The sequence below is a fragment of the Macaca thibetana genome, chromosome 13 (assembly GCF_024542745.1).
Source record: "Macaca thibetana thibetana isolate TM-01 chromosome 13, ASM2454274v1, whole genome shotgun sequence".
In the NCBI taxonomy this organism is placed as follows: Eukaryota; Metazoa; Chordata; class Mammalia; order Primates; family Cercopithecidae; genus Macaca; species Macaca thibetana.
The window spans coordinates 38,558,153-38,583,467 of NC_065590.1; the positions used below are offsets into that span (position 1 = coordinate 38,558,153).

Genomic DNA, 25,315 nt, shown 5'->3' on the forward strand with positions numbered 1-25,315 from the left:
CCCAACACCAGATCTCCCTGAGATGCTCCAGAAATACATATGCTACTATCTTTTGGATATATATATGTGTGTATATATATATATAATTATTTATATATATAAAAATAATTTTTTTTGGATTTTATATAATGTATCCAAAGATAGTTTATATATAAACACCTGAATCAAAACTTACCATCTCATGAAATTTCTTCTTCCAGTTCCTATCTCAGTGAATGACATGTCCTGTTAGAAAATCACCATATTTTACTTGTCTCCATCATTCTCCATGTCCAGTCGAGTCAATTCTTACTGATTTTATCATCCAAATATCTAAGTAATTCACCTCTTCTCCATCTTTATCTCTGCCTCATTGCTTAATTCTTGTCCTTATTTGAAGTTAGGCTTTCTAAAATAACCTCTTACTGATGTTCCTGCCTCCAGTTCCTTCCTTTTACTGTTAGCAGTATAATCTTTTTTAAACCCCAAATTTAGCACATCACCCCTAACTTAAATTCCTGACTGCATTCAGGTAGAAATCAAAATTCCCCACTAGAGCCCATAGGGCCTTTAATGATGTGGTCTAGCCTACCTCTCCAGCCTCTTCTCTCACCACTGTCCCACCCTGTATCTTCTAGTTCAGTCTTACAAAACTATTTCATAAAAATTTTCTCACTTCTCTGCCTTTGCACAGGCTATTTGATATGCCTGGACTAACCCCCACCATTGATTCTTTTCTTGGCAATATCTATTGTAAAACTTATCATCTTGGCCTGGAAACAATCCATGACTACTACTGTTCTGGATTAAGTGACTTTTTAAATGTTCCTGTAGTTCTTTGTATAGACCTCTCTCAAAGCTGTCATATAACATTAAGTTGTCTATTTTATTTGTGTGTTTGCCCCTTTACACTGTGAGCTTCTTAATGGCAGGGACCATTTTTTATTTATTTTTGTGTCTTCAAAACCGGGCACACACTAGGTGCTCTATAAAGATTTGTTAAATTATTTCTATGGTTATTTATTTTAATCCCACCCAGGATGTATAAAAATAATTTACTATATTGTTAGTGAAGAAGATTGTATCGAAATGCAGTGTACAATCCTTAAGGTATGTGGGATGCTTGATAGTAATACAAATATATGAATAATTGTTCCAGTCTTCTCGAAACCTGTAAGAGGGAAATAGGAAAATAAAAATGTTTTGTTTTATTTTTTTGAACTCTTGAAAATAAACTTAACCTCAGAAATATCACTTATTATTTTGAATTATTGAATCACTCCCATCAGTTTTAAGTATTAGCTTTGCAAATTATGTGAATGAACATTAGCTTCTATTTTTTTAGTACTACTGCACTAAAATAACTCTAACAAATTATGTGCTATGATCACGGTCTACACTGAAAGGAAACCTTTGGAACTTAGTGATAAATTTATGGTATGGGCTTAGAATGAACCATGCATTTATCAGGCCAAGCCATTGGCATCTGAAAACATGAGTAGGTGGAGCAGCATGGAAGGAAGGAATGTTCTCACTCATAGATAAAATAACATGTTAAGTGTGCACCCTGTGTACAAGAAGCAAGATTCTTGGGGAAGAGTATTAAGGAACTTTGAGTGTTTTTAATCATTTTAAGATCTAGTATTTAGAAAAATAAATTTAGAAACCTTTTTTTAGTTTCTTCTGGTTTATAACCCAATCTTAGACCAGAACATAATCATCATTAAAATCTCTATGAATATAAACTTTCAACCTGAGGACACTTGCATATGTACAAACCTAATTTTAAAACTATGGCTGGGTGCAATGGCTCACACCTGTAATCTTAACACTTTGGGAGGCTGAGGCAGATGGATTGCTTTAGCTCAGGAGTTCAAGACCAGCCTGGGCAACATAGTGAGAACTTGTCTGTACTAAAAATTTTAAAAATCAGCCAGGTGTGGTGGCGCATGCCTGTAATCCAAGCTACTCGGGAGGCTAAGGTGTGAGGATTGCTTGAACTCGGGAGACAGAACTGCAGTGAGTCATGATCGCACCACTGCACTCCAGCCTGGGTGACAGAGTGAGACCCTATGTCAAAAGAAAAGAAAAATGTAACATACCCCTGACCACTTTAACTTCATCTTTGCTTTGACTTAATATCATGTCTTCTCTCCAAGACTTCAAATGCCCTAATAATATTAACAAAAAGTAAGATGAGTAGTAACTTCAGGAAATGGATTGGGAAGAATACATAAGATGGAAGATCACACATTTTTTATTTGTAGTTTAAGACCGAAAACATCAAATTGATGAAATCAAATCAACAATGGATGAAGCTGATTAATTATAACAGCCGACAGTCATTAAATGCATTCTTATACCAAGCATTGTGCTTATACGGTGTATGCTTACTCTATATCCATTTTATGGATGAGGAAACCAAAAGAGAATGATCTTTTCCATCTATTTCATCACCACTTCCCAGCACTTACAAGAATATGTCATACATAGTAGGTACTCAATAAATGTCAAATGAATTCAGAAACTTAGAATGAATAACTTAGATGAAAGAGCCAAGAATGTTCCTCCAAGTTTTTCATTTGAAAAATTTCAAACCAACAGTAAAGTAAAAATATATGGCAAACCACTATTTTGTACACCATCCACCTAGAAATACAAGTAATTAACATGTTTCTATGTTTGTTTTATTTATTTATTATTCATCTTTGCTGAAACATTGAAAAGAAGTGGCAGACATGATGATACTTCACCCCTAAATACTTCAGCATGTATCTCCTAAGAATACACTCCTACATGCAATATCATTATCACATCTAAAAAATCTTATATTAATTCAATAATATGTAATTTACAATCCATATTTAAATTCCCCAGTGGCCCCCAAAATATCTTTTATAGATTCTTCAGTTCAGGCTGCAAAAAAATATTTATACATGCATCTGAGTTTTTTGTCTCTTTAATCTCTTTTAACCAGAAGTGTCCCGTGGCTTTGGTTTTATTTTGCAGGATATTGACTTTTTTTTTTTTTTCTTTTGAGGCAGAGTCTCATTCTGTCACCCAGGCTGGAGTGCAGTAGCACAATCTCGACTTACTGCAACCTCCGCCTCCTGGGTTCAAGCAATTTTCCTGTCTTAGCCTTCCGAGTAGCTGGGACTACAGGCATGCACCACCATGCCCGACTAATTTTTGTATTTTTGGTAGAGACAGGGTTTCACCATGTTGGCCAGGCTGGTCTCAAACTCCTGACCTCGCGATCCACCCACTTCGGCCTCCCAAAGTTCTGGGATTACAGGCTTGAGGCTGGTTATCTTATAGAATATTCTGTAGTTGATTTACCTGATTCTCTCTTCATAATTTGATTCAGAGGGCAGGAGTGGTGACTCACACCTGTAATCCCAATACTGTGGGAGGCCAAGGTGGGAGGATCACTTGAGCCCAGGAGTTTAAGACCAGCCCAGGCAATGTAGTAAGATGCCATTTCTACAAAAAATTTTAAAAATAAATTGACTGGGCATGGTGGTGGGCGCCTGTAGTACCAGCTACCTGGGAGGCTGAGGTGGGAGGATTGCTTGAGCCCAGGAGGCCAAGGCTGCAGTGAGCTGTGATTGCAACGCTGCACTCTAGCCTGCAAGACAGAGTGAGGCCCTATCAAAAAAAAAAAAAAGATTCAGTAAAGCATATTTAGCAATTATACTACATAGCAATTATACTGTAAGTGATGAAATATACTTCTCATTGCATCACATAAGAAGCACGTAATGTCTGATTGTTCTACCGTACAAGATGGTTAAGACTGATCATTTGGTTGAAGTGGTAATCACGAAGTCTCTTCACTGAAAAACACATTTTTCCATATAGCCAATGTTTGTTTTCTTCAACAACCCGTTTCTAGAGTACTCCCCTAAGGCCAACTCTATGCTAAGTGTTGTATGGATATCTGACATATGGCTAGTTTTCTCATCAAGACATTTACCAAATTCTGAAGCTCTGAGGGATTGAAGGCTATGAAGCTAAGCAGAGAGCCTCTTAGAAGCAAAGGAGTTTTTGCCCAGTCTCACACTACTGAGGACACAATGATTACAGTTGAGGACCCAGTAGAGGGAAGGTAAACAACTCAGGTTCTCAGTTGAGATCTTCGGTGGGCTCTGTACAAAGGACTCCAGCCTCAATTCAGATAAATCTCCGATTTGATTAAGGTGAGCAAACCCCACTGCCTAACAGAGGATAAGGTGAATTCACTCTAGAAGAAGATGACATCATCTGGAGCCTCTACAGTTTTTCATATACAGTGTCTGCACTCAAAACATTATCAAGCATCCTAAAAGACAGAACTAAATGATTGGAAGTCACAGGTTGGGTGGGGTGGAAGAACATAGAAGCAAAGTCACAGGGATTTAGTTACTGGAGTTTGCAGGCAAGAATTTTTAAATAGCTATGATTTCAAAATCCAGGCAGATGGATGAAAAGATGAAGAAAATAGATTAATATGAAGACGTTTACCAGAAAAGTAGAGAACTAAATGGAAATTCTAGAACTGAAAAATACAATAACAGAAATTTATGCATAGGCTTAATAGCAGATTATAACACGGAAAAAGAATATTTATGTACTGGGAAATATGACAATAGAACAATGCCAACATTGAAGCACATAAAGAAAAAAACAAAAAAGGATTTAGAGATTGAAACAGAATACAAAGGTTCAACATGTTCATATTGGATGTCCAAAAGGGATGGAAAGAGAAAGGTAGCTCTCAAATTTCCCTCAGCTTAGGGATATCAGAGTGAGTTCCCCCACCCCATGAGATAACTGTAGAAGTAGCTGAGAACACAGCAAAGGAGCCACAAAGCAGAAGCCGTGGGATTGACAACCTAAATGAGGAGCCAAATAGACATTTGCTGCAGAGTCTTTAGAGTAACAGTAGTCACAGTGCAAATTGAGGTGGGCCAGAGGCAGCTGAAGGAAGACTCCTATACCTCAATCCCTGATTGTACTATGAAAACTGACTGCAAATTACAGTAACCAAGAGTGCAGTGAGAGGAGAGGATTAGTGGAAAGTGGAAGGTTGTTAGGAATGGAAGGAAGCATGCAGGCTTGGGGCCTTGCCCTGATGCCCTGCTGTTACTTCAGCCGCCTCTCTGCATGGATGTCAGGAAAAAGGAAGAAGGGAAAAAAGAGGGAGGAACTCCAAGTAGAGGTGCCAGATTTAGCAAATAAAATACATGAGTTTCAGATAAATAGCAAATCATTTTTTGGTATATGTCCCCAATGTTGCAAAGAACACACTTATACTAAAACAATATTCATTTTTATCTGGAATTTAAATTTAACTGAGCATCTTGTATTTTCTCTGGCAGCTCTAACCCTGAAAGACTGAGTAATGTGCTGAGCCTGAGTTAATGTGGAAATGACTGGAGTACCGTTACCCCTCTGAACCCATGTGTTCTGCATCCACAGATGCAACCACAGTCAAAAGTATTAGGAAAAATAAAAACAAATGGAAATACACCAATAAAAAATAATATAAAAAGTAATACAGTATAATAACTATTTTCATAGCATTTACATTGCATTAGTACTATAAGTAATTTAGAAATGATTTAAAGTATATGGAAAGATGTGCACATGTTGTGTGCAAATATTGCACAATTTTATATAAGGGACTTGAGCATCTGCAAATTTTGGCAGATACCAAGGGATGACTGTACTTTTAATGGGCAAGATTAAATTTTACAGGATGTCTCATTCCCCTCCCAACTCCACACTGCTCATGGAACAGAAAATAGGAGTTGACCAAATGGTGATATTGTAGGGTAACTCAATCTCCTCTCAGGCCCACTCTGCCTAAACACCCTACAGCACACCCCATTTCCACTCTACTGTGATTGACACATACCTAAAACAAGTAGCATGTGCTATTTGTCCCACTGTTTCCAGGTGGAAAATACAGCAGAAGTCCGTTCTGTCATGAAATCATCAAACATATTTGTGGCTTTCAACACTGGGGGAAGGTGGAGGTAAGATCTCTTGGAGATGCCTCATGTAACCCTCCTTTACTCTTCTTGGATTGTCTTCTTCCTGCCAACCGGCAAACTTCTCAATCCCTTTTGGGGTGGGAATGCTGTACTGCACTTCATTCATATCCTATCTTTTTCTTCCTTCCTGTGTCTGGTAGTTCATTTAATAAACACCGTTCTAGATTCTCTAAAGGGAATAATTTGGAATTAAAAAAACCTTTTTCTTCTCAAGTACCTCTATCATTGCCTTGTGCCAACTGAAGAATCACCAGGTTCATAAATGTGGAAAGGAGAGCTTTATTACTTATAAATGGTTGCAGCCTGCAGGCTGGCCATCCCACAGCCTGGGAAGGGTAGCTTCTGGCAGAAACCAGAAGCAGGTACTTCTAGGGAGGGAAGGGTAAGACAGGAATTTAGGCTGAAGGGGTCAACTAAGTATATACATTTAACAGGCTATAGGAGAAGCTATGAATATTCACAAAAGGGGGGTGCACTCACGCATAGTAAGCTAACATGTATGTTACCTATGTCCCATGTTCACTTTAGGGTGCAATCTTAACATTTAAATGTATTAAAATCAGGCTCTATATGTCAAAAGGTGAAACAGAGGACACAGAAGCATCCTGTGTGCAGCCTCTGTAAACCAGCCAGAACCAGTCCATGGTTAGTGGCCTCTTATCAGGAAGGAATGATGGTCAGTTGTTGTGTCAAACTGCAAAAAGGAAGAGGAGTCCAGCAAATCTTCAGAATGGGCCTGTTTCTGTTTAACGCTTAGGAATGGAAATCTAATGGCAAGTAGCAAGGGAGGGAGTGTAACAGGGTATGTCTGACCTCCCAGTCTGTCATGGCCAGGAACTCAGTTTTTAAGGTTTCTCTGGGGTCTCCTTAGCCAAGAGGGGGGTCCTTTTAGTCAGTTTCAGGGGGGACCTTTGGATTTTATTTTCATTTCTCAGTTGAAAGCCTAGCTGTGAAGACTTCTGAGTCTTCTATGCTTGAAAACAGTCTTTTGAAATTCAAAGCTGAGCTCTGACTTCTTTATTCTCAGCTGTACCTAGCAGACCCACAAAGGCCTGGATGCCTGTCTTTCCAGATAGAGAGCTGCAGAGAAATAAGAATTACTGGGGATGGAAAATACAGTGGAAAGTATTACAAAAAAACAACCCATTTTAGTATTACTGTACACAGTAAAATAATGCTGGAAAACGAAGAAAGAGTAAAAACTATAATGAACAGCAGAGACAGAAGAAGGTAATAAAACAAACAAGGCATGCGGATTGGGTTTCTAACAAAAGCTTGACATCCTTATATTCAGTTCTACCACAAGTAAAAGTGACTTTTTTCATGAACCCCTTTTGCATTTTCCAATACCTCCTTGTCCTTACCCAGTCAGGGCCGGATGGAAATAAAACAAGATGAAACTGCAGTTTTACAAACCACACCAATTATACTGTATTATCCTAAACATTAACGGGTCAAGAAAAAAAAAAAATTAATTAATTAATTAATTAATTAATTTAGTTATTTATTTTTAGAGACTGGGTCTCACTATGTTGCCCAGGCTGGCCTTGAACTCCTGAGCTCAGGCAATCCTCTCACCTCAACCTCCCAAAGTGCTGGGATTACAAGCATGAACCACTGTTCTGGCACAAAACAAATTTTTAATAATCATTTTCTGAGATCTACTTTCCTGCTATGGGTCTTCTGTGCCTTGTAGGGGAAAAAACCCCAGCTGCTGGTTTCCCAGTTTGCTCATTTTGATTTACTTTTAATATGACAAAATTATACAGTCCAGTCGTCACACAAAGAAAGCCTGATAGAAAATACGTAAAACCATAAAAGAAGCTTTCTCAAAATCACTTGTGAAAATCTCTCCACTTATTACTGTGGTTGTGTTTTTTGTTGTCTAACAAGTAGATTGAGCACAATTTTCTGTCTTTATTCTCATTGGTTAGTGAAGAAAATAAAAAGGACTGCTTTTACCATTGTTACCCATGTTTGGTCTACAGTTTCACCAGTTCAACTTTTTTTTTCCTCTCTCAGACTCTTTTATATATTTTTAAATGTGCTTTCTCCCTAAATGTTTTATTTTGAAAGTTTTCACCCTTACAGAAAATTTCAAAGAATAGAATATGGCACCATCACCCAGATTAACCAATCGTTAACTTTAACCACGTTTACTTTATCTCTGTCTATACCAGGTCCCTAAACCTTATCACTATTAACTTTCTAGGCTGGATAATTCTTTGTTTGGGGGAGGGGCAGGGGTGCTGTCCTATACATTGTAGAATGTTTAGCAGCATCCCTGGCCTCTATTCATTAGATGCCAGTAGCACCACTTTCCAAGTGCTAGCAACCAAAAATGTCTCCAGACATTGCCAAATGTCTCCTGGGGGAAAATCCCTCTTGTTAGGAACTACTGGTTTATACTACATTTTAAAAAAACAGCCTAAACATCCATCAACCAAGGAGAAGTGGATAAAGAATATATATATAAAAATATTCTTTATATATATTATATATATAGAATAAAGAATATTTATATATATAACTGGGGTATATATATTACATGGTATATATATTACATTATATACACACACACACACGCACACACACCATGGAATACTACTCAGCCATACAAAGGAACAAAATAATGGCATTCAGAGCAACCTGGATCCTGGATGGAGTTGGAGACCATTATTCTAGGTGAAATAACTCAAGAATGGAAAGTCAAACATTGTATGTTCTCACTTATGAGTGGCAGCTAAGCTATGAGGACACAAAGAATAATATAATGGACTCTGGGGACTCGAGGAGAATGGGAAAGTGGGGGCAAGGGATAAAAGGCTACACATTGGGTTCACCATACACTGCTCAGATGATTGAGTGCTCCAAAATCTCAGTAATTACCACTAAAGAACTTATCCATGTAACCAAAACCCACCTGTTCCCCCAAAACTATTGAAATAAATTAAAAACGGGCTGGGTGGGGAAATGTGCATGGTGGCGAGGCGGCAGGCCCATGGCAGGCTCTGCGGGGCGTGCGGGCAGAAGCTGGTGGTGCAGGGCAGCCGGTTCCTGACCACCTCCACTGCAAGCAGTGACGATGACAGCCTACTCATCTATGACTGCAGTGCTGCAGAAAACAAGTTACAAGAAAATAAAGGGGAGGACGAGCCGCCCTTGGTCCAGCGGAGTGGTGCAATTCTCGGTCCACCTTCTCCAAGTCTGGCAGCTGTTTTGCTATAACCGATGACAGTAAGTGTCTGATTCTTTTCTGTACAAAACCGTGGCAGTGTCTGAGTGTCAGGACCATGACAAGGAGTTCTACAGACCTGACCTTCACAGCCTCTGAGGAGAAGGTCTTGGTGGCTGACAAGTCTGGAGACGTCTATTCCTTTTCGGTGCTGAGCCACACGGATGCGGCCAGACAGCATGGACAGACTGGGGCGCCTGTCTGTCCATGCTGTTAGAAGTGGTTGTGCATCCTGATGACCACTGTGTCCTCACTGCGGGCCGGGACGAGAAGATCCAGGTCAGCTGGGCCGCCACTCCCCGCAGCATTGAGTCCTTCTGCCACGGGCACACAGGGTTTATGAGCTATATCTCTGTGGTGCCCACTCAGTCTGAACCGCTTCCATCCTCTTCCGGGGACTGCACCCTGAGGCTCCGGGAGTACAGAAGCAGCCGCCAACTGCATTGCTGTCACCTGCACAGTCTCCAAGAGCCCGCGGACCTCCAGGTCCCCTAGAGGTTTGCCGCGTCCAGGATCGCTTTCTGGTGTCAGGGGAACCAGGTGGCGCTTCTGTGCAACTGCATTGCTGTGGTCTACATCTTCCAGCTTCACGCCTGTAGACAGCAGTTGGTGTACCGACAGCAGCTGTCATTCCAGCACCGAGTGTGGGATGTGGGTTTGAGGAAACCCAGGGGCTGTGGGTGCTCCAGGACTGCCGGGAAGCTCCCCTCCCCCGGGGCTCTGCAGGCCTGTGGGTGGCCAGTGGCAGTCTGTTCCTGAAAGTGCCACGTTAAAGAAAGTTTCCGTTGTTCTTCGTGGGAACGAGGCCATGCTGTTCTGCCTGCGCGAACGCCAGCTTCAGCAGTCTCTACAAGGCCACCTTTGACAACATAACCTCCTACCTGAAGAAGAAAGAGGAAAGACTGCAGCAGCAGCTAAAGAAGGAGCAGTGGCGGTGGAGTCCCCCACCTGGGCCAATGGGCAGGCCAAGAAGATAGGCCAGGGAAGTCAGCCTGGGGTTGCGGATCTTGGCTGTCGGGGGCACCCTCGAAACAGGAAAAGCGGTTTTCACTTGTTCCCCCTGCATCCTGGCATCTCCCTTCAAAAAGGAAAAGGTGACATCAGGTGCGACCAGTTCAGCTCAGAGAACGGGACTGTCTCCTGGGCTCTAGAACATTCTGTGTTGCTGGGCACAAGGCTCTTGCCTGGTGCCTGTGCACCCTTTCTGGTTGAAGGGAAGCCAGACAGACGGGTGGAGTGGAAGCGCTTGAAGCTTCACATTGGAGGCAGCGTGTGAACCTGCAGCGGTGGCAGCTGTGGGTTTTCTGCTATTCTGGAGCCTGGCGTGCTTCCTCTAGGAGGATCTATGGCCGATGCTGTGGATGCTTTCCTGTTGTTCCCACTGTCTCAGGGTCGAGGTGATGCGCTGCCCCGCAATAGCTGCTGGCCATAAGAGGCTGTTGAAACTTAGAACATAGAATCCTTTTGTGTATCAAAAGTTGGAATGCTTCACATTTTTCATAAGTGCCTTGTTTTCTTTTTAACAGTGATCTGGAAACAGTGCTGACTGCAAAGCTGAGGCCCACTCCCCTGTGCTGGGGACCAGGGGTTTCAGAACAGAGGGTTAGTGCCAGACCATTGTCCTCCTGTACCGGCAGCCTGACCTCCTTCACAATTCTGGGGCATCTGGCGCAGGGCATGCTCTTGTTAATAGTCTGCTTTGAAAATCTTGGTTTTAGGAGAAGTTAAGGTTGGTCTTGTCGGTATCTTCACTTAAGATAGGGCTGGCAAACTGGCCTGTGGGCCGAATCCTGCCCACTGCCTGACATATGGCCTGTGAATGGTTTTTACATTTTAAAAATTGTTGAAAACAAATTAAAAATATATTTCATGACATGAAAATAATGAAATTCAGATTTCAATGTCTGTGAATGAACTTTTATTGACACAATAAAAAAAGAAATAAATGAAATAAATAAAAAAACACACACATACTTTTGTTGAGCTGATGTATTTGAAAGTAAGTTTGCGTACTTCATGACATTTTGCCCCAAAATATCATAGCATGTATTTCTTTTTTTTTTTTTTTTTTTTTTTTTTTTTTTTTTTTTTTTGAGATGGAGTCTCGCTCTGTCACCAGGCTGGAGTGCAGTGGTGCAATCCTCCTACTCTATAGTTCAAGTGATTCTCCAGCCTCAGCTTCCCAAGTAGCTGGGATTAAGGCACGCGCCACCACACCCAGCTAACTTTTGTATTTTTAGTAGAGACAGGATTTCACCATATTGGTCAGGATGGTCTCAATATCCTGGCTTCGTGATCCGCCTGCCTCAGCCTCCCAGAATGCTGTGATTAGAGGCGTGAGCCACCGCACCCGGCCATAGCATGTATTTCTTAAGGACGTGCACACATGCCTGCATAACCATAATCACACCCAAGAAATTTAATTTTCATCCAATAATGATATCATCTAATACCCAGCTCAGATTGAAATTTCCCTCAGTTGATTACACAAAAATGTGTTTTCAAGCTTCTGAATGTGTGCCAACCTGAAAATGAGAAATATATTAATTTTTTCTCAGCAATTTATTATAAACTTTTCCAAACATACACTAAAGGTGAAAGAACTTCCTCATTGTAGATTTAATTCGAATTTCTCTGTCATAAACATGAAGTTTATATGTTTAAGGGCACTTGTGGGTTTTGGTGTGTATGAATCTTTGTGTTTCTCAATTTCTGAGTGTTTTGTAAATTGGAGAGTTTAGTTCTTTATCTATGACATGTGTTGCAATTATATGTCTCCCAGTTTGTCACTTGTCCTTTGACTTTGCTTGTGGTGCTTGCTTTTTTTTTTTTTTTTTTTACAAAGGTTCTTCACATTTTATTTTATTTGTATCTTGCTCTGTTGCCCAGACTGAAGTGCAGTGATACAATCATGACTCCCTGCAGCTTTGACCTCCTAGGCTCAAGTGATCCTCCCACCTCAGTTTCCAGGTTGCTGGGACTACAGACATGCACCACCATACCCAAATAATTGTGTGTGTGTGTGTGTGTGTGTGTGTGTGTGTGTGTGTGTGTGTGTGTGTAGACAGGCCTCCCCATGTTGCCCAGACTGGTCTCAAACTTCTGGGCTCAAGAGATCCTCCTGTCTCTGCATTCCAACGTGCTGGAGCCATGCCCGACCAGTCCTTTTTATTGATGTCAAAATTATTGCTTTTTTTCTGCTATTATATCTGGATGATGAACATGGTTTAAAATTTTTCCCACCACAAGATTATAAACAAATTCACTTATGTTTTCTTCAAGTACTTATATGGCTCATTCTTTCCATATGAGTTTTTCCTGGAGTATAATGTCTGTTAAGGATTCAAAGCTATCTGTTTTCAAATGACTGTTCAGTTTTCCTAACACCATTTATTAATAAGTCTGTCTGTAATTTGAGATGCCACCTTATTCATATGAAAATTTTCTTTTTAGTTGGTTCTATTTCTGAACTTTCCATTATGTTCCAGATCTGTCTATCCATTCATACCACACTGTTTTAATTATACAAAAGATTTATCGTGCATTGATATTTAATAGGGTTCTCTCTCTTCATTGATCTTTTTTTCTGGTTTTCCTATTTACGCATATATGTTTATTTATCCACGTGAACTTTGGAATCAATTTCTGTAGTCCCAGGAAAACTACATATTGCAATTTTATTAGGGTGGTGTGAAATTAGGGATAATTTATATCATTATGATGTCAAGTTATCTTATCCAAGACCAAGAAATATTTCCATTTGTCTTTTAGGCATATTTTAAATTTTTCCTCATATGGATTTTACACATTACCTCTTAAGTTTATTTCCAAGTATTTTATATTTTTGTTATTATTGCAAATGGAATTTTTTCTTTTATCTTCTGACTAGTTGTCATTTCCGTACACACAAGTTCACACTCACACACACACGTGATTTTTGTACACTCATTTTGTAGCCTGCTAACTTACTGAGTTCTTTTGTTCATTTAGTGTCATCATTTTTTCTATTGGGTTTTCCAGATATACTATCATATCAACTGCAAATGTAGAGAGTTTTACTTCTTTTCCAAGTCTTATGCTGCAATTTTTAAATTAGTATACTGACTACTGTCTCCAATATGACGTTAAACAGTAATGCAGATGGTGGACATTTTTACCTTGTTTCTTACCTTAGTGGGAATGTTTCTAGTATTCTAGTATTACTCCATTATAATATTCTCTCTCTCTCTCTCCCTCCCCTGCCCCGTCTCTCTGTCTCTCATACATATATAAAATCATGTTAAAAGAAAATCCATTAACGTCTATTTTATCTAATACTTCTACTGGAAATGTATATTAAATTTTATAAAGGGACTTTTTGGCATGTGTGATTTGTTATACATTTCTCACCTGAAAATTTATAAGAACTTTACTAATATCAGTACTCTACATTCTTCGACAATAGTTTCTTAAATTGATACAATGTATAGATGTTTTCTCAGCTCCAGAGAACCAATAACATTGAATATCGTATTTTATAACCATGAAAAAACTTGATAAACAGGCTGGCTTTCTTCACCAAAACTGTCTTATGATAGTGTCTTTCAATGATTAAGTACCATTCACATGGCCATTTACGTACTCATCAAAGAGTCTTGAAAGGTAGTTTCTAACATTAATATTTTTAAGATACAAAAATGCAGACTTATAGAAGTAACATTACTCGAGCAAAGCAAAACAGCTTGCATATGGAGGAGAAAGACCTTGACTCCAGGACTGGCTCTAAAATGCTTTCTCTCACATCGTCCTTGAGATCTGGTCAATGCTAATCCTCTGCCAGCAGAGGGCGCAATATTTCTATTAAAGCCCAGTCAAAGCTCTTGAGTGGGAGCAGCTAGTTCCCCCTTGCAGCCCTGTTTGCTGATTGCAGAACCTCAAAAGTCAGAATTTGTCTGTACCCTTTTAGTTGCAAATGACAGAACTGAAACTAGTCCTGCCCAAACCAGGTGGGAGGGTTGGACCGAAAGTGGAATAGTGTGTTTCCCCAAAAAGAACATAGAGTATGGCCCCAAAATGACAAAAAGCCTCTTCTGCTGGAAATGTAAAATATCAGGGAACATAATACTCCGATGAAGAGACTTCTCTTCCCACTCCACCCTTCAGACCTGGCCTAGCTAACAGATCATCCCCTAGGTTTCTGTCTCAACCTCCAAAGACCCAATTAAGAACATTTAAATTCAGCTTTTGCATATTTTATCCACAAAGATCCAAGTCATGATTCTGTGTCGATGTTTTGCCACAGGGATATTCTTTCATACGGATTTATTCTCCAAAGCTTCAGTCTGGCCTTTCCACTGACTCTGTAGCTCTGTGAAACCAAGCTGTAGGTGTGAGTACATTCTGTTGACATAGCAGATATGAGCTCTGAGGCTGGGTTAGGTGTAAAGAAATTTCTCACCCTTTTACTAACATTGTGAATAAATTCTAGTCTCTTGTGTGAAAAGACTATAAAAGGAGTTCACCTGGGGATGAGAACATTTCTAAGATTATGTTTTTATTCTTTCCCTCTGAAAACTCGCATAGGCAGAAAGAATGAGCCAGAGGCCTTGGGGAGTTGAGCAAAGTCACCAAAATTCACATGCAAAATTCCATTTCATTTAAAAATAAACCTATCACATGGAAATTTTGAAATTCATCTCCTGGATTATGTGTTTAGTACACAAACACACACAGTATCCACACCTCAAAATGGAAAGTAAAATGTGCCCAAGTATGGTGTATTATTTTATCTCAATATGACTTACTTTTGGATTCTACTTTCCTGACCCTGCCCAAAGTACAATGTATTTTTTATTCAAAAGTCAACACTCAAGATTAATGTCCATAGATAACAATAATAGTTGAGTGCTTACTATACAGAAACTATCCTGCCAACAACCTTTGGAGGAATTCCCTCCCTTGGAATTGCTGTTGACAGAGCAGATGTGAGTTCTGCTTGCTGTTGACCAGCAGGCTTGCTGTTGGCTTTAAAGGGATACTTGAGAGGTCACATGCTGATCTGGTTTGGCTCTGTATCCCCATCCAAATCTCATCTTGTAGCTCCCATAATTCCCACATGTTGTCAGAGGGATCCAGTGACAGATGACTGATTTATGGGGGCAGGTCTTTCCCATGCTGTTCTCATGATAGTGAATGGGTCTTAGGACAGCTGATGATTTTAAAAACGGGAGCTGCCCTGCACAAGCTCTCTTTTGACCTGCCACCATCCACGTAAGATGTGACTTGCTCTTCCTTGCCTTCCGCCATGTTTGTGAGGCCTCCCCAACCATATGGAACTATAAGTCCATTACATGCTTTTTCCTGTATAAATTACCCAGTCTCGGATATGTCTTTTGTCAGCAGCATGAGAACAGACTAATACACACAACGCTGGCAATTCAGGCCCCCTGCACTGCCCTCAAGAAGCCTGACTGGAGCCCCCAACCCTTAAGGGTTGCATCAGCTCAGAGGCTGCTCTTAGTAACTCATGTGGCTTGTCAGCTTGGTTTCTTCTTAAGTAATGGAAGCTTGTTTTTCCAAACCTTTATTCCATAAATACTTGGGGATTTAGAGTTAAATTTTAGCAAGTTTTAACATTTTGATTGTATGCAATTCCTCCTTTAGTCTTTTGTCACCTCTATTTTTGTTCTCTCTGTTTATCCTTCAGCTTATTTTAGCTTTGTCGTGATTTTACCTTTCTACATCTTAGGGGTCTAGCATTTTTACTTTTCATCCTATCTATTCTTGACTTTACAATGTATATTTTATCTCTTAATCTTTTTTTAATTTTACCATAATTTTCTACCTTAATCTGTACTTTAACTTTTTAGTTTTAGCTCTTTTGATCTTTTTTTATTTTTAACCAACTCTATTACTTTAATTTCTGAATAATTCTTGCCTCAATCCTTTTACTTATAGTTCCTTTTTTATTATTTTAACTTAAATTTTTGTTCACATGTTTTTCTTTTTAAATGTGTTCTCTTTTGCCCATAGTACTTTAAAAAATATTTTATTCTTTTATTTTTTAACTTTCAAGCTATAGTGCTGGGCAGTTTATGATCTGGAAGAAACACAGCTGAGGTGAATGTACACACATGGAACATGGGATACTTTTTTCCTTCTAGCCATCTCTGCTTTTATCTTTCTGACTGCTTAGCAAATCATTCATCATTTTCAGTATTTTCCTCCAAAAATAAGTAACTGGGCTACGTCAGAGACCAAGGAATGACAACCCTTTCCCAGGACCCTAAGCTTCCTACTTGTGCAGGCAGCATATTTGAAATACTAGAATGAATGTCTCTTTATAAAGAGTTACATCTAAAAACCTATGGTCTCTGATGTATAACTCATCTATAGATGGGGTGGAGATTGGGCAGAAAGTGCCTCTTCTTCCTCCAGTTTTCTCCATTGCTTTAAACCATGAATTCCACTGCTTGAACCAGAAACCCATGATATCCACACAAGTTCTGTGCATTCTACCTCCAAACTATGGCCCATATTTTTCCTTTCCTCATCAATTTCACTTCTCACCTGGGCTACTACCATATCATCCCAACATTGCTTCTAATCTTGATTCCTTCTATCTATTCCCCATATAGCATCCAATGTGATCATGTCACTCCCTACACGAAATCTGTCAATGGTTTCTCAATGCAACTCAAATAAAATTAGAGATATTCACTAGAGCCTCCACCATGTGGCATGGTCCCCACCTGTCTCTTCCACCTTAGCGTGTTCCTTTAGCCTCCTCCCTTACACCAATCCGTTGGTTCCTTGGCCATGCCAAGCTGTCTCTCACCCCCAAACCTTCGTACATATGAGTCCCTCTTTCTGGGGTACTTGCTCCCCTACTCTGTACAATGTTGGTTCTTTCTCATCTTTCGAGTAGGGTGGCCAAACATCATGGTTTGCCTGGGACTAAAGGGACTCTGGGGATGCAGGACGTTTAGTTTTAAAATCAAGAAAGTCCTGATCAAACTGGGATTACAGGCATGCACCACCATGCCCTACTAATTTTTTTTTTTTTTTTTAGTAGAGACAGGATTTCACCATATTGGTCAGGCTGGTATCGAACTTCTGACCTCAGGTGATCTGCCCGCCTCAGCCTCCTGAAGTGCTGGGATTACAGGTGTGAGCCACCGCACCCAGTCAAGAGGCTATTTTTTTACACAACCTATATACATACAGAAAAGCGTTGTTTCTTTTCTGATATAAGAGAGCATGTGTTCCTCCCAAGACCCCAACCTTTGGGTTTCAGCAGGGGAAAAAGATTTAATATTCAATCCATTTCAAACCTTAGGCCAATCCAATAACAATGATTAAATATCGGATTTTTTAGGAAAATGCTCATTACCTTGTTTATCTGCCACCTTCTACGCTATTCCCACTCATAGTAGCACTGGAGACAAAAGGATTCATGTGATTTTGTGCCAGGAGAAGTCATGTAACATCTATTCTTCCATCATTGCTATCCCAAGCAGCACAGTATCTGGTGTTACACCTGCTGGAGTGTAATTGGCTGATGGTGTCCCTGGGCTTTCTTCTGGCATCTACTCCAGCCTTACAGGTGATGCATGCATGGCCTCTTCTCTACAAAACAATAAGTGTGGGGGGAGGGGGCAGGGTGGGGGAGGGACTGGCATGTCATGCTAATCAGGCCTACCTTTAGCTATTGCCTGACTATAGACCCAAGTCTCTTCCAAGTCCATGTAGTCCCACAGAGCCAGTCGGTCTCCCTCCAATATCTGCTGTGGGACAACCTGCTCCTCCCAATGGCAGGGGCGATGACAAACTCTCTGCTTTCAATCTGAAACAAAGAGGCTTGGAGTTTAAATCAGAGCTACTCTCTTCCTGGTCACACCCAGCAGCTGTCTTGGCTGGGCTGGTTCACCCTACATTGGCATGGAGCCTCATCTCCTCCAGAATCTCAAACTGTAAGCAGGGAAAGCCACTCTGTCTCCAATTTATCTAGCCTCCCACTCTCCACACCATGGCTCAGAGGCTCTAGCATGACACATTGTTATTGGATTGGTCTAAGGTTTTCTCTGTCCCTCCTGATTCTCTCTCCCTGATTTTCCTACAGCATCAGAACAGGGAGGGGCAGGTTTCCGTCACCACCACTCCCTTCAGGCCTCATCACCTGGCATCCCAGCTGGAGCATCTTCTTTACATGAGCTCCACCATCTGAATTTGCAGGTCTGGAAACAGGAAACCCTTTCCCTCTCACCAATGGCTGGATTGTAAGCCTTGCTGTCAAGCTTAAAGAAGGTCAGAGTTGGAATATTACCTTCCTCTCACTCTCACGTGACTTCTGTAACAGATCTGAATCTCTCCCAAAGCTAAGGGGTGACTGTCGTGTACCTGGAAAGGCACAGAAATGCTTCCTGTTAAATGACATTTTCTTTTTAAAATGTGTTATTTCTTCTATTTGAAGCTAAAACCTCACACATTTTATTTCTCACCAAGCTATCACTGTCAGGTCTTGTGTTTCTTATTCAGTTTACAACACAGAATTTAGCCTTCAGTCCTTTACGTAGGAGACAGATTTATTTTTATACATAGTGAAAACAGCTGATAACAAGTATAGGTACTTCCAAATATGGATACAATCTTTGCACAATGATTTTCATATCTAGGCTAACCACTCTTAAGATATTTATAAAATTGTGCTCTTCTAAAATAACTTTGTTTCTTTTTTATGATCTCCTTTAACAACTGTTTAGTAACTTCTACTTGTAGCAATTTTTCCACACTCTCAATATTAAGTTAGATGGTAAAAAGAATAGTCTTAACTCATTTCCATAAAGTTTGAAATCAGACAATTTTTTTGAAATTTAATACTCAGCTTCACAAATGTAATTCATACCATGATTTCTATTTTTGGAATCTGACTTCAGTGTAGCAAAATAGGTCAAATTATTTGCCAGTTGATTTCCCTCAAGAAACAATTTCACTAGGAATGAGTGGATTACACAATGTGTTTATATAACCACTTATGAATACCCATGAAAGGGTATCGTCAAAATGTGATGAGTTAAAATGTAAATCAAAAAACCAAGTCTTTGATCCAATCTTCCTGGTTATCCAAGGGAGGTTTAAAAAAAATGGATTTTTAAAAATTAACATTTCAAAAAATCTCTTCGACATTTGGCAGAACTAAGTCAATTGCTGCTACCACTTGTTTAGTCAATTGATTAAGGAGTTGCCATATTTCCTTTATAGTGACACATTCATAGTGTTCTTCATGTTTTAAGGAGAGATCATTCCTGGTAACTGTAACACTCAGATGCATTATATTCTTGCAAAATATTTCATTTTTGAATTTAAGTTTTATAACATGTCCAGCAATAACACCAATCATTGCAGAGAATCATCATTTTCATTGGTTTGTATTAAAAAGTTTGAGACTTCTTGAAACACAGGATTAAGTAGATACAACGAGGCCCAAGGACTGAGCCCTGAGTCACTCTGTCTCCAGAGACGAAGCCAGCAAAGGGGGACGGAGCTTTTAAAAAGCTTCTGGCTTTTTGAGAGAAAGTACGCAGGTGAGACGGAGGGAAACTAGGAAGAAAAGTGAAAGGCTGTAAGGAGGAAGGGCGGGACTAGTGACGTCAAGTGCTGCTCATAGGTCAAAGGACGGAACCATTAGGCCAATTGGCTCTGATGGCTCGGTACTCCACGGCTGCCTTCATCTCACCCTCAAGCCCTTCTTCTCCCATCTCCCACGCCCACTGTGCTTTTGCCATACTGACCTGGATGCTCCTCAAGCAGACTCATGCCTCAGGGCCGTGCACTTGCAGTTTCCTCTGTCTAGGATGCTTTTTCCCCAGATGGCATCGAGGCTCGCTCTCTTCTTTTAGGTTTCTGCTCCACTGCCATTTCATTAGCAAGGACTTCCCTGTCTAGCCTTGCTGAAAGAACACCGCTAGCCACTGACCCTTGACTCTATTCCTATTATCTCACATATTAATGTCATAATATCATTATAATGTGATAAACATTATAAATAGATAAAGCTATTTGGTAAGAGTATCAACTCAAGGAGGTCAGCAACTAAAATATTGCCTGGCGTGTAGTGATTAATCAATAAGTATTTTGAATGTATATCAATTAATTGAATGCAATGAAAAAAACAGCTGATCAAGAATATGTTTATGGTAACTAGATACAGCGTAATTATTAATTTTCCAAGAAGGGTGAATACCCCAACCTTGACTAAAGAACATATTTTTAGAATCTGCAAAACAAACGTGTTGCAAACACTCTCCCCAACCCTTTTATCTAACAGGAAGTAAATGGTTACCTAAGAGCATTCTTTTCAAAGTTCTAGGTTAGGCCAGGCATGGTGGCTCACGTAATCCCAGCACTTTGGGAGGCTGAGGTGGGAGAATGGCTTGAGCCCAGGAGTTCGAGACCAGCCTGAGCAACATGGTGAAACCTGTCTCTACTCTTGAAAAAGAAAGTAAAAAAACAAAGTTCTAGGGTAGATACTTTATCCTTTTTGAATACCCTGTAGTAACAACTGTTTCTAAAGTGTTTAACTCTATTTTGAATGAATTAAAAAGTATATGCTGTACAAGCTTTTGTTTGCACACAGATTAATACAAGAATCACACAATACTAATGCCTACATATTACTTTAAATTTTATTCCATTGTAAATCTTAATTTACCTATATTAACTCTTTAATAAACTATGTGTATACATAATTTTGAGACTTCACTGTTCAACTAACACTTTTATTGATTTTAGAAATTTCAGCTTTTAAAAATCTTCTGGCTTCGTGAGAGAAAGTACGCAAGGCAGTCAACCAGTTGATGGTGGTGGTGGAACTTCTGGAGGGGCTGCTGCCATCATGCTGCCTGCAGTGGGGAGGTGCCAGTGGTGGCACAAGGAGTGGCTGCAGGAGCAGCAGTGGCAGCAGTGGGCCCCTGTGCCCTGTGTTCCCAAGATGGCCAGCTGCACCACCCCCACTCTGCACGCTGGGCAGGGCCCACTCCCAGGCCTGTAGCCTTCACCAGAGCCTCCCTTGCTCCCTGTTGCATCCCAGGAACCCATGAGCATCCAGCCATAGGCACAGCTGGGACTCACAGGCCCGCCCCTGGAGCTTCGAGTTCATTTGTGCAGGGGTTGGCTGAGGTCGCTGCTCCACCTGCACCTCATCCACTGCTGCTACAGGGAAAATGTAGAAAGGAGGCGTGGCCAGTGCTGTGCACTCCATGGAGCACACGAGAGCTAGGAACAAGCAAGAGCCCCGCGTTTTGCAAGTTGGCAAGGCAGAGCTTCCCAGAGGCAACTGCAGCCACCCATGCTGCAGCTACAACCAGGGCACCCCTGTGCTCTCAGGAGCCAGAAGCAGGCAGGAGCCCCACCATCCCAGGCACAGCGGCAGCTGCCCAAGCTGCAGCTGCAGGTCCAGGCATCTCTGCACTCTCAGAGGCCTGAGAAGGCACGCCCCCTTCCCCTGCAGGGTAGGAAGTGCCTGCTTCCACTGCCTGGCTTCTCCCTGCTGTCAGCAACTGCTCCAATCTTGGAGCAAAGGTGGGGCCAAGCTCTGGTGCCCAACCAGGTGTGCACATACTTGTGGAAGCACTGACACACCAGCCCCCTGCTGCCTCGGCCCCCTCTGGACTTAGGGCATTGACAAACACAGGAGGGAGGCTGAGTGGGGGTTGAGGAAAGCCCAGTGCTGGCCTGCATGTGCCCCTTGGCATGAAAATCCTGAGCACCATGAACAGTGGCAGGAGGCAGACAGGCTCCTGGGTAGAAGGGAGTGGGTCCCTGGTGAAGCCCCACTTTCAAGCCAGGGAAGGCCTGAAGCCTGAGGGCTGGGCTGCCAGTCCCGAGGACCCAAAGGGGAACTTGTGCCACTTTTCCTTGGGCTTGCCAATGGCTACCCATGGACCAATCAGCACGCACTTCCTCCTCTCTGAGCCCCATAAAAACACCAGACTCAGCCAGAGTCAAAGAGAGGATGGAGAGATGATGGGGAGATGACAGAGAGATGAAGGGATGACCTGCATGCAGAGAGGATCCACACACTCCAGGGCATCCTCTCTGCTGAGAGCTGCAGAGACGACAGGACACCTGCCTGCAGAGAGAAACTACCTCTGTGCTGAGAGCTGAAGAGATGACAGGATGACCTGCCTGAAGAGAGGATTCATCCACTCCAGGGGCTCCTCTCTGCTGAGAGCTGCAGAGACAACAGGATGACCTGCCTGCAGAGAGGTGCTACCTCTGTGCCAGGAACTGAAGAGGTGACAGGATGAGCTGCCCTCTCTGTGAGAGCTGAACACTCATTGGAACACCCTGGCTACAGACAGGAGCTACCCACTGTGGGTCTCCTCTGAGCTGTTCTATACTTAATAAAACTCTTCATCTTGCTCACCCTCTGCTTGCCTGCATACCTCATTCTTCCTGGACATAGGTCAAGAACTCGGTACCCACTGAATGGCAGGGCTAAAAGAGCTGTAACACAAACAAGGCTGAAATATGCCCCTGCTCACCACATTGCAGGCAAAAAGAGGGAGAGAAGAGCTGTGGCCCTCTGGGGAGCCCAGACCTGGGTGTTCCCTGAGCCAGGGCTGTGATTCCCTCTTTGGAGTCCTGCAGCTTCTGAAGTCTCCAAACTTCCAGGCCCCACAGCATTCGCGAGTACCAGCTTTGGAAGCTGCTTGTGGTGCACCTAGTCCAGATGCAGCCTTGCAGGGAGCCAGCACCAACGCCAGCACCTGGAGCTGCCCGCCCACAGCAGCAGCTGACATGCCTGGCTATGCGCAGTGGCTGGACCTTACGCTCACTCACAGACCCTTCCTTACTCCACGCCTGGCTTGCCCTTGGCAGGCATGGGGTCCAGGTCAGTAGCATGAGCTGAGTGCAGCCTGCTGGGCCAACTGGGTGAAACAAGCCCAGAGGGCCAGAGCAAAACTCGGGCAAAGGCACCACTGGCCACAGAGGTTTCCGGCTGGCGAAGCGACACCCCAGGGATCCCATAACACAATGAGCATTTGCAGTCATCATCCCAGTGTGTGGATTGAGTAGAAAAGAGAAATAATATGCCCTCACTAGTGCTTCCATATGCACAGAAACCACAGACTTTGGAACAGCATCCCTGGCATCTTTGTTTCGAAATGACATTGAAACACTGAACCAAGTCAAGTAAGGGGACATTTGCAACTTTGCTGACTAATTGGTCAAGAATAAAAAAATACACAGGCAAATTTGAATGAAGGCCGGGAACAGTGGCTCACACCTGTAATCTCAACACTTTGGGAGGACGAAATGAGAAAATCATTTGAGCCCAGGAGTTCAAGACCAGCCTGGGCAATATATCAAGATGCCTGTAATCCCAGATATTTGGGAGGCTGAGGTGGGAGAATTGCTTGAGCCCAGGAGGTTGAGGCTGCAGTGAGACTTGATCACTCCACTGAATTCCAGACTGGGTAACATTGTAAGACCCTGTCTCAAAAAATATATTTAAAAAGCAAATGGAGAGACTGTGAGGAGAATCATCTGTGAAGGAAACTGGAAGGTCTTTTCCAATTTCTAACAAGACAGTGGGCCCTGAGAAAATATCTCATAGAGAGAGAATTATTTGAACATTCTCTCTAACAATGATGATAGTCACATGAATGTGTGTAAATGTATAGGCAACAAGATAGTATCAATAAGTTGAATATGCCTTAACAAGCTGAATGTGCCTTATTCTTTAGCCATCTTGAAAATAAAAGCCTAACCTAGTCATCTACCTGCATGGGGAGAATAGGGTGGAATTAGAAGTGCAGATACGTTGTAATTAGAGGATCTTAGTGGCCGACAATCACTAAGCATCTGTTGAAAGATTAAGTGAATAGTAAAATTAGAAAATTACAGCCTCCATCAAGGAATGCAGCCCTCCCAACATCTCGAGACCCATTTCAGACTTATAACCTCCAGAACTGTGAGACAATAAATTTGTGTTGTTTTAAGCTTCTAAATTTGTGGTTACCTGTTACAACAATAGGAAACTCATACAATCATTTTTATAGAAAGAATATACAATTAAATGCAAAAAGTACACGCATCTGAAGTGTACAGCTTGAAGAGTTGTCTTCCACATATTGAGTGTAGTTAACTTGTGGATCAAGTCATAGCACATCCCAGCAGCAGCCCCTGACTCCCTCCTGCAGCTGCCCGGTTTGTACACCGCACCCATAAAAGGAAAGAAAAATTCATACACTCAAAATACTTCTGACACCAAATGTGTGGAGTTTTACCTTACATTAAGCAATTCTCCAATCTCCAGATACCATCTGGGTGTCCTACAATTCACTCATGACACTAACTACCCAGAGTTAGTGCAGACCCCACAGTTTGAGGGCTCAGCCTCGCAAGGCTGAACAAACTTAGACACCAGTCAGTAGTCCCAAATTGTGACCTGTCCATCTGGCTAACTAGCTATCCATTGGGGGTTGCCATGACCTCCTCCTTAGGTTTGATAATTAGCTAGAATGTCTCACAGGACTCAAGAAAGTGTTTTATTTGTAATTAGCAGTTTATTTTAAAGGATACCACTTAAGATCAGCTGGATGAAGAGATACACAGGACAAAATATGAGGGTGGAGCTGAGAGGTTCCATCCTGCTCCAGGTGGTCCTCCCTCCCAGAACATCCATGTGTTCACCACCCTGAAGTCCGCCAAGTCCTGTCAGTTAGGGGTTTTATGGAGGTTCTATTAGGTAGACATGATTGACTAATTCGTGGTCCCCAACCTTTTTGGCACCAGGGACCAGTTTCGTGGAAGACAATTTTTCCACAGATGGGGGGGGTGGTTTCAGGATGATTCAAGTGCATTACGTTTATCATTCGACTCTCACAAGGACGATGCAACCTAGATCCCTTGCATACTCGGTTCGCGATAGGGTTCACACTCCTACGAGAATCTAATGCTGCTGCTGATCTGAGAGGAGGCGGAGCTCAGGCGGGAATCCTTGCTCACCTGCTGCTTTGCAGTCCCATTCCTAACAGGCCATAGACTGGTACTGGTCCACAGCCCGGCGGTTGGGGAA

General features: G+C 41.8%; 2 protein-coding genes and 1 pseudogene across 4 annotated transcripts in view; all 3 read left to right on the plus strand.

Annotated features, from left to right (window-relative positions):
- CNRIP1 (cannabinoid receptor interacting protein 1) overlaps positions 1-25,315 on the plus strand; it is a 1,091,934-nt gene that overhangs the window by 940,842 nt on the left and 125,777 nt on the right. The window lies entirely within an intron of this gene.
- LOC126934403 (tRNA (guanine-N(7)-)-methyltransferase non-catalytic subunit WDR4-like) lies at positions 8,991-10,528 on the plus strand (annotated as a pseudogene).
- C1D (C1D nuclear receptor corepressor) overlaps positions 25,071-25,315 on the plus strand; it is a 377,915-nt gene continuing 377,670 nt past the window's right edge. Inside the window, exon 1 of the mRNA XM_050754556.1 lies at positions 25,071-25,074. The gene's annotated coding sequence lies outside the window, so the exon portion shown is untranslated. The remainder of the gene's footprint in view (positions 25,075-25,315) is intronic.